We start from the raw sequence: 13,147 nt of genomic DNA on the forward strand, positions 1-13,147 counted from the left end.
GGTGCAAACCACATTCTCTGTGGACATATATTGCAAAGGAAATGTCATATAATTTATTTAACAAATACCCAATTACCATCAGACCAATCGCAGGAATTGGAAAACGACTCAAAGACTGAGAGGAAAAAAAAAGAAAAAGTAGAGAGGAGGACTGGCAGAACAATGGCACTAAAGCTGCCACACTGTGGATTTACTACCTGTGTTATTTTTCCAATTACAGCCATTGTAATATAAAAATTCAGAAAAAAAGGTTGCTGTCTGAGAACATTCCTTCGCTTTTTTTTTTTTTTAGAACTGACTCAACACCCCAAATCAAAGAGAAATATAAACAGGCAGACCCTGATAGTCCTTAGTGAAACTCGTGAGTGCAGAAACAAAAGAGAAGTGCTTCCCATTCTGGACTTAAGAAAATTCTACAAAGTGAAAAAGTCCAGTCTCAAACCGACCTAAGTGAACGCGTCAGTCTGTGCTGCTGCTGTAAGAGGTGTGAGCCGGGGACTCCAGGAATCAGAGAGAAGACAGGAGCGGAGGAAGGGACGCTCGCCTGGATCTCCCGTGTCTCCAGCCAGAACGTTTGCTTTGTAATCTATGAATGTTAAATACGGAGGGTTTGCAGAGCAGACACGCCGGGGAGAGGGGGGCAAGTCCTCTGTACTTAGCAGGGAAGGAGAATGCCGGTTGATTGGTGAGGCGAGTGGAGAAACACAGAGAAGCCTCCTGGAGGCACACAGTTCGTTAAGCCCGGGGACATGCTAAATGAACCCTTGCAGCAGGAGGCAGTGAGGCGCTGGACGCGGGCGCCGGCGACAGCGCGGGCGGGCGGGGAGGGGCGAGGGGCCGCCCCGGGAGGACACAGCCAGTCAGAGGCGCGGGGCGCGGGGCGCGCGGACGCATTGGAGGAAAACACGCGAGCCCCAAACACACCAGCCGGAGGAGGCGCCGCACCTACTTCCCAATATAACCAACTACGGCTGGGGGAGCGGAACTGCAAGAAGACGGCATCCAAAGTGCCATTAAAGCTCGGGGCGGAGAGGATGCGTTACCTGGGTCCCCTCTGCTGCAAGAGGCAGGGCAAGCTGGAGGATTCCCTCTGAATGATTAAGAACTCCGCAATTCGCCTCTGCCACAGGCTGCAAAGGACCCGAGGAACCGCTCTCTCTGAACTGTGCTGATGGGCAGGAGGATGGGAGACAGGAATTGAGAGTCACAGAGGAAGGACAGTGGAGTCTGGCATCTTATTGGTAAGTGGCTGACATTCCTTTGCCAGTGACTGCGTTCTGTGATTGTGCACTTCATCTCCCAGCCACTTAGGATTTTTGACACACTCGCTTCTGCAAAGCCATCCTTTCTTGCCATGTTGCCAGAACGTAAAAACTGTAAGATGAAGCTTTTTTTAAATATAAGAAAGAAAACACGATTTTATTTTCTGCTAGGATATTATGGCAAAAAGTTGAAACAAGAGTAAATATAACCCATTTGTGTATCTCCTAATGCCACCCAAAATAAGAGTAGACAATTCCTACACGTAAATTGTAAGGCGATAAATGCCAGGATAAAGTGAGGATGTTTCTACAAAGGAAACTAAATGTTCGGAAAATAGGATGTTCTCGGGTACTGGATGTATGTCTTATGTTTGAGCAATGAGTTTCTGAGACTAAATAATTGGGTATCTGGCATTGCAATAACTTGTTAAAATTCAGTAGGGATGCTCTGTAAGTGGAGTTCTACAAAGTTCGTGAGACTGAGAAAAACTGTACCTTGGATTAGGCTGAGCTTTTTTCTAAAGGGTGTATAGGATTGTGATAGGTTAAAAAATTATGTTCAGACATCCTTAACATGTTTTGTGTGGAGCTATACCGAAGGGAATATCAATCTGCACATATATAAACCTGATGTACTGTAAGCTGAGAATTACTCTGATGACCTGAACGATACGTTGTTTCAACTATATTTATTTGCGAAAGAACCAGAATCCACTACATATGTTAGAACTATATTACTTTTAAATCTTAGAACCGTTCTCCCAAGAAAAATATAATTTCATGTGGTAATTTAAATGCAGGTGAGAAGCAAAAAACTTTTAAACTGTTGTATGTTCAATGCCTTACCTACATTAAATTCATTTATTTCTTAATTTAAAAGAGAAAATCATTTAGAGGGCCAGAACTTCTACTTTGATTCTCAATTTCGACTGTGGAAATAAGGATGAAAGAAGTAGATGTTCATTAGAATACTATCATTTAAAAAATATAGACAAATAGTTGAATTTAAAAATTAATGCAGATATCATCGATTACTGTTAAATTGCAACAGAACTACAGAAGTACTTATGACCGTTACAGGGAGCTTAAGGGGGTTCATTATGATTAATATTGTGACTCTTAGTATTTTAGAAAATAATGACTAGGTCATTACTGTTTTTGAAAATGCCTGTAGTCAATTTTGGGCAATTCTCATGGTTGCTTGCATATTCTCCTGTTTCATGCTCAAATTATTCTAAGTTATGTGGGGACTAGTATACTGGGTCTTAAACTTAACAGGCATAAGTTTGCTCTGACTTTAATCGAAAAGAGATGTGACTAAGAATATGTCATATAAAACTAATGATAACAAATTAAAGATATTACATACAAAGATCATCTAAGTCTGTTAAAGGGAGGAAAAGCAAAAACAAAATCAAAGTTAAAGTTACAAAAAGGAAAATGCAGTATAAAGAATATAATTTGAAAAATAGCTGAAGTGTGAGGAATAATATTAAAGCCTATCTGAAAATAGAAAGTCAGTGAAATTATTATTACAAGTGCCAATGTTTTTGTTTAGGAATTGGTGTATCCTTTAAATTATTTAAAACTTCTGAAAATTGAGAAAGGGGGAGAAAAACTGCTAATTTTAATTTCTTTCTGATTCCATAGACAACTAAACAGAAAGTTAGATTCTTAAAAGTTAGATAAAAATACAATCACATAGATTAACTAAATGCCAGACTTTGTAAGTTGTGAGGCACATGTATACCAAGGTGCTTTTGGAAATACATCACAAAAGCTACAGTTGTGGAATTTTTAAATGAATAGCTGAAATACCTGAATGTTTCTCAAGGTAAGCAGTCAGTACTTCAAGTATTAGGTGGTCTGAAACAATTCTTAGGGAACCAAACTGAAATCAGATCATGAATCTATATATAGAATATGTAAGATGAATCATTAAAATTAGTAGCTTGTGAAAATTTACTTCAATCTTATGTGTCCAATTAAGTAGCACTATCTGTTAGAAATGTACCAGGTTTGGCTAATATGTATTTCTTTAAATGTCTCTTTTACTTCACAGTTTAGAAAATCTAGACCACTTTCAGGGTAGAGGTTAAGTGTGTGATTGTCTGTCACAGCTGACTTAGCAATAAGGACCAGAGGGTGTCAGTAAAGGGCAAAGGGCCCACATAGGCTGGCCAAAGCATTTTGGAGTTTGTCTTATTTCTAGACAAAATAAAGGCATATTTTGTAAAGATTAAAGTAAAAATGATGAAAACTTCTCTAGATGGCTGTAATACTGTGAAGATGATTTGATTGTACAGAGTTTGATTGGCTAAAACAAAGTTGTAGCAGAGTTCGGTGTCTCCCTCATCAGTCAAACTAATTCAGAATGTTATGAGGCTCAGATATTATGTAATTTGCCGAATCCATTCTTTCTCACCTATCTTGATTACCTATTGTCTTTGAACTTTCTTTTTAAATATGGGTATTTTAATTTTTACTAAGTTGTTGGAAATTTGTTTCTCTTAATTTAAATAATAAACTCATACATTCATGTGGTTTGTTTTCTTGAAATTCTGACTTCAGGAGTTGATTTTATTAATCTCTTTCTTCTTTCTGACAATCCAAGCATAAAGTAAGAGAGCCATGTGTTTCTCACAAGATGTTAAGAACAGTGTTGTAAGGCTGTGCTAATATGTTACATGAACTTCTTAACACTTTATAGCAGGAAAGAGACTGGTCGGAAGCTCAGAGCAGTAGAATCACTGCAGAGGTCTATTTTCTGAGCATTTGTGATCAATAACTCCACATTAGAGGCTAGTCCATTTTAAAAAGTAATGAAGTATAGAAAACTCCTAATGCTTAAGATTTAAGATTAAAAACTACTATGAACTATGTTCCATATGTACCCACTCAAGTAAGTAATCTTGTTTTATGATTTTTGGAGATTCAAATATGTATCATTAGAAGGGTTCTAATAAATTGAATATTATTAGTTTATATTTTTCCCAGATACTTAAACAGTGTTTTTAGTTGATTTATTTAAATTGAATGACACAAAATATAGTGTTTTAATACAGTGGCTATAAGAGCAATTTTTAAATGGAAATATGTATTTGCTTTTTTAGAAAACTGGTTTTTACAATTGATTTCTTCATCAAAATTATTCTGAAGCATTGACTTGAATCTCAGGAACTTAACATAACACTGTATAACTTCAGTTATGTTTTACCTATTATATTTGCATAAGCTAATTATAGATAATTTTATGTCTATTCATCCCCATAAATTAAAACACAGGTCGTTAGTTTTATATCCCAGAGTACTGCATATTATAGTTTTGAACTTATACCCTCCTCACACGTAAGCTCATTAAGTGTTACAAAGCTATTCAAGTATGGTAGTTTCTCTTTTCTGCAGTGCAGGGAGCTGGGAAATGTCCACAGAGGCCACAAAGTAATTCTGAAAAATAAATCAAGATTGTCTGTTTTATGAAAATAAAAAAAATGGATCTACCATTTGTAATCTAATATAAAATAGCGTGAGATCTATCATTCATGAGAATCTTAAGAAATTACAATCATATTCATTTCCCATGTATTTCTTAAGCTAGAATTTCTTGTGATCGCTGCCATTTTTAAACATTTCAAAAAATGTTTCATTAGATACATTTTATAACACAAGTGTGAAGTTGATTGTTTTTTCTTTTTTCCTAAGTGGTTCTTAAAAACTCATAATGATCTAAATAACTTGTTGCTTAATGGCTACCACTTTTAATTAATTTATTTATTTTCACAAATGACCTTCTCATAACAGATCTGACAGGACTCACCTATTTCCTCTTATGCCAGTCATGTTTCCAAATATTTCTCACACTCAATGTGCAGAGTGGAGGCCTAGATAAAAAGCAAGGAGCCAATACATTTTATGAGTTTTTGATGAAAAATATTGTTATGATTAATATCTTTACTAGAAAATATGGAGCCAGTTAAAGGTAAAGTGACTAAACTGAACAGTATCCAAAGCAATTGCATTTAGGCAAGAAATATTTCATTTATGTGAAAGATCAAAAATTGTCTTTCATACCCATTGACTGGAAAAGTATAAATATATATTTAAACATTTTATGAAGGGAGTAGAGATGTACTTCATATCATTCTTACAGCTGCTAACAACCCAGAAAGGAGAACATCTCATCTTCCATTACTATCCAGTAGTAAATGTAGTATATGTTTATGAAGAGAAATGTTGCTGATTATACAGGTGAAAAAAAATTGAAATTCTCTTCCTTTTGTGAGTATTGGCAGAAGCATTCATTATGAGGCTAAAAATACTGGGATGTTCTCATCGAGAGATATTATAATGATAGTAATAAAGTATCTGGAGCTGCAACCAGGTCTATTAATGTATTTTTACAAATATTTCATTAGCTGCAGGAGTTTTTATTTATCATATAAATAGTAGAGAAATGGGATGTTGATTTTGTGAGAAATTTACTTTTAAGTATATAAAGTTTTATCTTTATTTTCTTAATTCATTTTATATTTGTAACTATGAAGGATTTTTTTCTGAAATTAAACAAATTATAAAGGCAATACTCAAGAATTTATAACAACTATTTTAATTCACCTAGGTTCTCCCATTTCAGTTACATGCAAGAACTTACTTTCAATTGTGCAATATTTGTTGAGATACTATGTTCTTCAGCCTTTAAATTTACTAAACTAGACAAAATCCCTGATGACTAAAAGTAATATTATTAGAAATTACAGGTGAGTGACAATAGGAATTTTTAAAAGAATTATTGTTTTCTAAAAATAAATTTTTTATTTAATTGACAGTTTCGTGATCATTAAATATAATAGGAATTCCTGGGCACTGGAACAGGTTGAATGACCCCAAATATATCTGAAAACATTGTGAAAAGTCTCATGTTTAATCTGTTAGGTATTGTATTTTGCCTTATTTTGTTATTTTAAAACTTTCCTCTTCATATTGTTTTCTAACAGATATAGACTGGCTTAATATTATCTCCCATATAGCAAAAATTATTAAAACAACTTGTTAATGTCCACTATTTCTTTTCTAATTTTGTATTTTCGATATGAATTTCAAAATTATAGCATTGATGAGAGAATTGAAACTGTAAGCTTCATAATTCTATTTAATACTCTCTTCTTCCTTTTGTGATGCTGTTATTCTAATGTGTGAGCTGATGAATGAGAGTTCATGCTAAAATAACCATATCATTCAAATTCAGCACAAATCTCATGATTTTTTGATGATTAATTAGGGGACACTTAGGAAAAAGTGACAATAAATACCATTTAATATTGGAAGGGGCCATACAGAGCTCGTATTTTTACCTATTCACAATAAAGCTTATTCACTAATAAACAAGGGTATAAAAAGGTGAAGTGATGTGTTCAACATTGCAAGTAATGCAAAAGATGGAATTAGAACTCACATCTCTTAAATTTTAAGATCAGAGCTATTTATAGCTTATACTTTATTTTATACTGTGGACATCTTGATTATTTTTGTATCTATTCACATCAAATCCTTATATTAGGACATAAGTATAGGTAATTTCCTTGTTGCCACTGATTATCTGTAAAACATTGTCTTTTAAGATTAGAAATTTAAGATCCAATTATATTAACTCTAGAAACTGCTGTACCCACATTCTCTTAACCAGCAACTATAGAACTTAACTGCTAGATGGGAACTTTTTCACAATGAACTTGGTATGCACTCAACAGCTACATCAAATGACAGAAGTTTTTTTTTTTTTTTTTTTGACAGTTTTAATTAGGAAACTTGGGAACCTTTTAGAGTGTTATAATTAAGTAGAAAGAAGGATTTAAGTGATTTGATTCCATGGCATATATGTAAGGGGACATCCATTTGCCCTATAATACTTTTTGATTTTTCCCAGACTGGCAGGTTTTCTTTTTTTCCTAGTAATAAACGTTTAATGGAAGCCCTAAATCAAATAGAAACTCAACAAGAAATGTAGATGAGAGTATATTTCTTTGACAAATTTTGGGTAAAATTTAATTCATGGGCTTTTTAAAGGTAGTAACGATTTTAGAGCATTTGCTAATAAAGCAGAGAATATATCTCTAGAAATATGCACTATTATTCTGTTTTAAAATTCAAATGTCAACTTGTATATAAATTCTAGTCTTTCTGTGATAATATTAAAGGAGATTAATAGAGAACAATTTGGAACTGTAATACTATTTAATCATCATTGTATCTGAACCAAAGTTTATCTATGCTTAATTTTAATAATGTCATATAAATTATTTTACAATGAATATATACATTAAAAATTCCTCAGTAGAACTGAATATGATAAAACATAAAATTACCATAGTGCATTGGAGTGGAAGGCAGTTTAAATATTGCTGAATTTCTGGTATTACATTACTTTTACAGATGCCTTCTTCTGCTGCTTTAATTGTCAAATTGTGACAAGCAATTTATGTGTTGGGGGGAATGAATTCAAGTTTTAAGACTCTTTTTCTTTAAACACTGAATATTTAAAGATAGCGCGATAAGTGTAGTAGAGATGAAAGACTGTGACTAAAAATGTCAATATTTTATTTGAAGTATTTTATATACTAAGTGTATAACCCCAATTTGCAAATAAAATATAAAAACATATTCTTGAAGCCCAATGAATAGTCATTTTCGTTCTTGAATTTTTACTTTCTTTAGGTATTTACTTTCCTAAAACTTACATTCAATTCTTTAACATTTTCAAATAACAGTAATCTTAGTAAGGAGGAGTAGTTACTTGAGATTGAAGTTAAATGATCCAGAATTGATTTTATGAAAATTATACATATTAACTATTTTAAAAATGTATGACTGAGTTTGTTTGTTTCTCATTCTTTAACGTGGTCTTGTTAGTAAGTGCCACAGTAAGTAAAATTAATGAAAAGTAATTTCTTTCACATTTAAAGCAATTTCAACATTAATTTACTCACAGAAATGGTCTACTGTGGACAGTGGCAGTACAAAGTAAGAATATAAAACAGAATAAATAGTTCACAACCTGGTGGAGGAAATACACACATAGGGTGAATATAATTCAATGTGAAATATGCAGTGATAGAGGTGTATGTGACTAAGATGCAGATTTTCAATATTTCTCCTTCTGGAGACTTCTGTTAACTTTTCTCCTAATGAGCCTTTCCAGCTTGGACAATTTCATGCTAACGTTAGTTCTCTAATTGCTGCATTTACTTTCCATTGCCTAAGTTATTTTAAAGTGATTTTGGTTCCAAGATTCACCTAACCACTTTAAATGAATGTTGTGTTTTTTGGCATCTCATTATACTGCTCACTTTAATATCTCGGAGCCATCTAATCTCTCATGATATAGCCAAATTCAAGGTAAAAATGAATGTGGCTGAGATGCTGTGGAAAAAAAAAGCCATTTCTATATGTTATAAATAAGATTGATTTCTTTCATTTATTTAGTATGACATATTAGTGCTGCTGATAAAACTTACTTTGCAGGAGTGGATTAACTATGAAGCCAATGAAGCTTTGCTTATATGGCCGTTTCCAAATACTAATAGTAGTAATAGTGGCAGAAATCACCGTAAACTTATTTTAATAATTATAATAATATATCTAACATAGGGAGCCATATGGATTAAAGGATTTGGTGTTTGAATTTTAGGTTTAGTTTTGACTTTAAAACTTATTAGCTGTATAATTTTGGACAAGAAACAATCTTTACATACAAAATACCTGTCATAATGTAATATACAAGAAAAAATATCTACTTTTCAATGGTAAAAAAAAATGATAGTGTTAAAATCATTAAAGTTTTAAGTCTAGGAGGAAATTTTTATTTTACTTCAATTCTCATTCTAAGCTTATCTGTCTACCAAAATATTCTGTTTTTTTTTTTTAAATGAGACATAATCATGTTCTAATTGTGGAAGGGGATATTGAGATCTTTAGAACATCAGCATTTAAAGATTATTCTGTGTATCTCATCTTTTATTCAAAGAATTTTCTCGAATATATACTTCTAATAAATCCAGTATGTTTGATACCATATGCTTTTGGGGATTCAAAGGAAGTGAGAAGTTTGACCACTGACAATGAAAAGATGGAAAATTGTTCAGTCAGGACACAGCTTAATAAGAAACTTAAGGAAAAAATACCTGTAAAAGACTGTAGAAACATTGGAGGAACAGAAATGGTCATTGTTGTGATGCATTAAACTAACTTTCTGGACAAACTCTTTTCAGTTGTTGTAAAGAGAGGCAGAAACAAAACAAATGTGTAGGAAAAACGTAGGAAAGCTAATTAATGTACAGAAAGAATGCTTTTAATGCAAAGAGAGAAGTTAAAAATATATAAAATGAGGAAATTTGGAGGATTCTAAGAGATAAACTGAAAAAATTGGGATTTTGTTCTAAAGCAAGAGAATAATATTTATCTCAATATTGGATGATATTTGAGTTTCTTCCCAGTTTTTCCCTTTACTGTGACTTGTACAGGTCACCTTGCTTCTCTCCCTAGTTTATTAATTTCTCAATGAAAAGAATTAAAGTAAATGAATTTAAAGCATATTCTTCAGGTTTTGATCCACTGTTACTCTATGACTGTGTGAGTTATGAGGTTTTGACAAAGAGAAGAATGGAATGACATGAAAATCTAGGGATTGACAACTGCATCTAGAATGAGCTCCACAGAAGAGAGAGAAGAGAGAAGAAACCACATTCATGGCATATGATGAGGTCACAAAAAGAGCATGAGCTTCTTAGACACAGGTTTAACCCAGGTGTTTCCCTGAGCGACACAATAACCTTTATACGTTTTCATTTCTTTCCCTGTAAAAGATGATATTGACTAGTAACTCATCATTCTTTTTGCAAGAAGGAAATGAGACTGTAGATTTAGGAACCAAAATTACTTCATATCTTCAGCTATAGATGCTTATAAAATTTCTTTTTTTCCTTATACGTTTTAAGGCATAAAATTATTTAAATTTAGTATAAATATACGTGGGTACAATAACTCTAGGATTCTAAATATGAATAAAATCACTTATTTTCTTGGCTGGATGCTGTGTATTCATATATACTTGCTGATGGTGACATGTTTTCTTTTAATGACCTTATTTTACTTGCTCATTTTGACAGTGATTACCTCTTCTGGACCTTTTACTTTAATTTTGTTTTGTTGGGCCTGAAAAGGGAAGTCATTCATTTGCCTTTACAAAATTACTTAGAGCATAGATTCTATTTTGTAGGTAGAGGAAGATATTTCACATAATGTCTTTTGAATCCTGTGTGATAACAAAATAGTACAGAATACATTCATTTGAAATTAATAATGTTCCCCAATTATATTCTTTTTCACTTTTATTGTCTGTTTTGCTACTTTAAAAAAGTAATATTTTGAAACAGACTTGTGCTACAAATGTGGTGTCTAATGCTAACTCTTTAAAACAAATCTAAACTGAAATCTTTTAAATTGTGAATTGTATTTTAGAGCAAAAATACAATGATTTAAGCTTGTAAACATTTTACAAATTTTTCCAAAAATGACATATAGATATATATTACTATGGTAGCTTTTTTGGGTTGGCTACTTTGGCAATGAGTTATTATAAAATAAAAACACATTTTACTATTTGTGTGGTAAATCATATAATATTTTAAGTATGTATGTCCTTTATACCCATCCAATAAGTAAACCTCTTCCTGAAACATTTACTGATTATTCCACTGTTGCAGAAGATATAATATAGCAGAAAGAAATGGAAGGAAGAAATCTCAGATAAGAATATTTTCTTTCAAAAAAGGTATGAGAAAAATTTATTGGGTCTGGAACTGTTGGATAGAGAGGAAAAAAGAAAGATGAAGAAAGCCACCAAGCAGACAGGAGAGGGAGCTGATAGAAAGCAATTTTGTACTGTTTAGTGAGGAAGTCATTAAATAAATATTTATACCATGAGCTATTTAAAAACAAACAAACAAACCTGGAATTGATATTTCACCTGAAACAAAGGTGTCTTTTAATCTTTGCTCCATGTATTTTTCTTCTAAGATAATCATTCTTAAGGTCTAAATTCATGGCTTAGTTTTTCATGTTGCATATCAAAATGCCAACTATTCAGAAATGCCATACAGTTCCTTGGATAAATATTAATTTAGAAGGAAGAAATGACCTAGTGTTCTCAGTTATAATTCTTATAACTTCTCCTCTGTAGACATTATATATAGTCTAATATCTCCTACATATCAGAATTTTTTTTTTTTTAATTTTTCGAGACAGAGTTTCGCCCTTGTCGCCCAGGCTATAGTGCAATGGCATGATCTTGGCTCACTGCAACCTCTGCCTCCCAGGTTCAAGCGATTCTCCTGCCTCAACCTCCAGAGTAGCTGGGATTACAGGCATGCGCCAACACACCCAGCTAATTCTTTGTATTTTTAGTAGAGATGGGGTTTCTCCATGTTGGCCAGGCTGGTGTAGAACTTCTGATCTCAGGTGATCCACCTGCCTCGGCCTCCCAAAGTGCTGGGATTACAGGTGTGAGCCTCTGTGCCGGGCCAATGTCAGAATTTTAATAGATGTCTTAAAATTGAGATGTTTAATAGATTTTTTAAAACATCTATTAAACTTTAATAGTTGATTAAAAGTCCCTTGATGTACTTCTGTGATTAACTACCTTTAGTAAATATTAATCCCTAGTTGGTTAGTGTTTGTCTTTAATGCTTGAATAAGTTATCTATCTCAGATACATTCCTTTTTTTATGTGTAGGAATGGCTCTATCATTAGTTACTTTATTCTTACATTTCAAACACACCAGAAGAATTCAAATTTTCTCATGAGATAAAAATAAAACCTGAAAAAAAATAAATACATCTTATGAATCTTTTTCCCATAGACAAAATAATACAGACTCCATTTTAAGGATGGATATATGAAAACAAGTTATTTTGAAGGAGAATTGCATTCCAGTAATAAAAATAATTGTAACTTTTTCTTCTAACTCTTCATTTATAGAGAGTCAAATATTGTATAAAAGTGACTTCAAATATGATTTTTTACCTATTTTTTGTGAGATTACAAATGATCTGCTCCATTGGTTGTGTTGTAAACTTAAAGACCACCTAATAAAGTATTTCTTATGACTAGGAATCTTGATTGAATGAACACTATTGTGTTCATCTCTTTTTATTCTAATATGGAATTCACAATTAGAAGTATGAAATAGTATGAATATTTTATTTGTATAAATATATGTACAGAAGTCCCTCCTTTTCTGTGGGAAATACATTCCAAGACCTTCAGTGGATGCCTGAAACCACAGCTAGTACCAAACTCTATATTTTTTATATATTATCTGTGTGAGAACTGAGATGGCTAGTAATTGACCAGGGGACAGGTAGCATACACAGTGTGGATAAGCTAGAGGAAGGGATGATTTGCATCTTGGTGGAACACAGTGTGGCTGCAGCAGATTTCATCTTGTTATTCAGAATGGTGCAAATGTAAAATATGAATTGTTTATTCCTGTAATTTTCTATTTAATATTTGTGGACTACAGCTGACCTTGGGTAAATTAAACGGTGGAAAGTCACACTGTGGATAAGGAGGGACTAATGTACCACAAATTTCTTTATCCATTCATTCATTGACAGAAGCTTCTGTTGTTTCCATATCTTGGCTATTGTGAACAATGGTGCAATCAATGTGGGGGTGCAGGTATCTTTACGAGATGGTGATTTTATTTACTTTGGGTATATATTCAGAAGGAAGATTTCTGGGTCATATGATAACCCTGCTTTTAATTTCTTTGTAAACCTCCATACTGTTGTCCACAATGACTGCACTAATCTAAATTTCTACCAAATTG

At 32.9% G+C, this 13,147-nt stretch overlaps 1 protein-coding gene across 1 annotated transcript in view; it reads left to right on the plus strand.

Annotated features, from left to right (window-relative positions):
- The first annotated feature begins 834 nt into the window (after positions 1–834).
- Positions 835–13,147, plus strand: part of CNTN5 (contactin 5) — a 1,339,954-nt gene continuing 1,327,641 nt past the window's right edge. The window contains exon 1 of the mRNA XM_050758026.1: positions 835–1,241. The gene's annotated coding sequence lies outside the window, so the exon portion shown is untranslated. The remainder of the gene's footprint in view (positions 1,242–13,147) is intronic.

The sequence above is a fragment of the Macaca thibetana genome, chromosome 14 (assembly GCF_024542745.1).
Source record: "Macaca thibetana thibetana isolate TM-01 chromosome 14, ASM2454274v1, whole genome shotgun sequence".
NCBI classification, from domain to species: Eukaryota; Metazoa; Chordata; class Mammalia; order Primates; family Cercopithecidae; genus Macaca; species Macaca thibetana.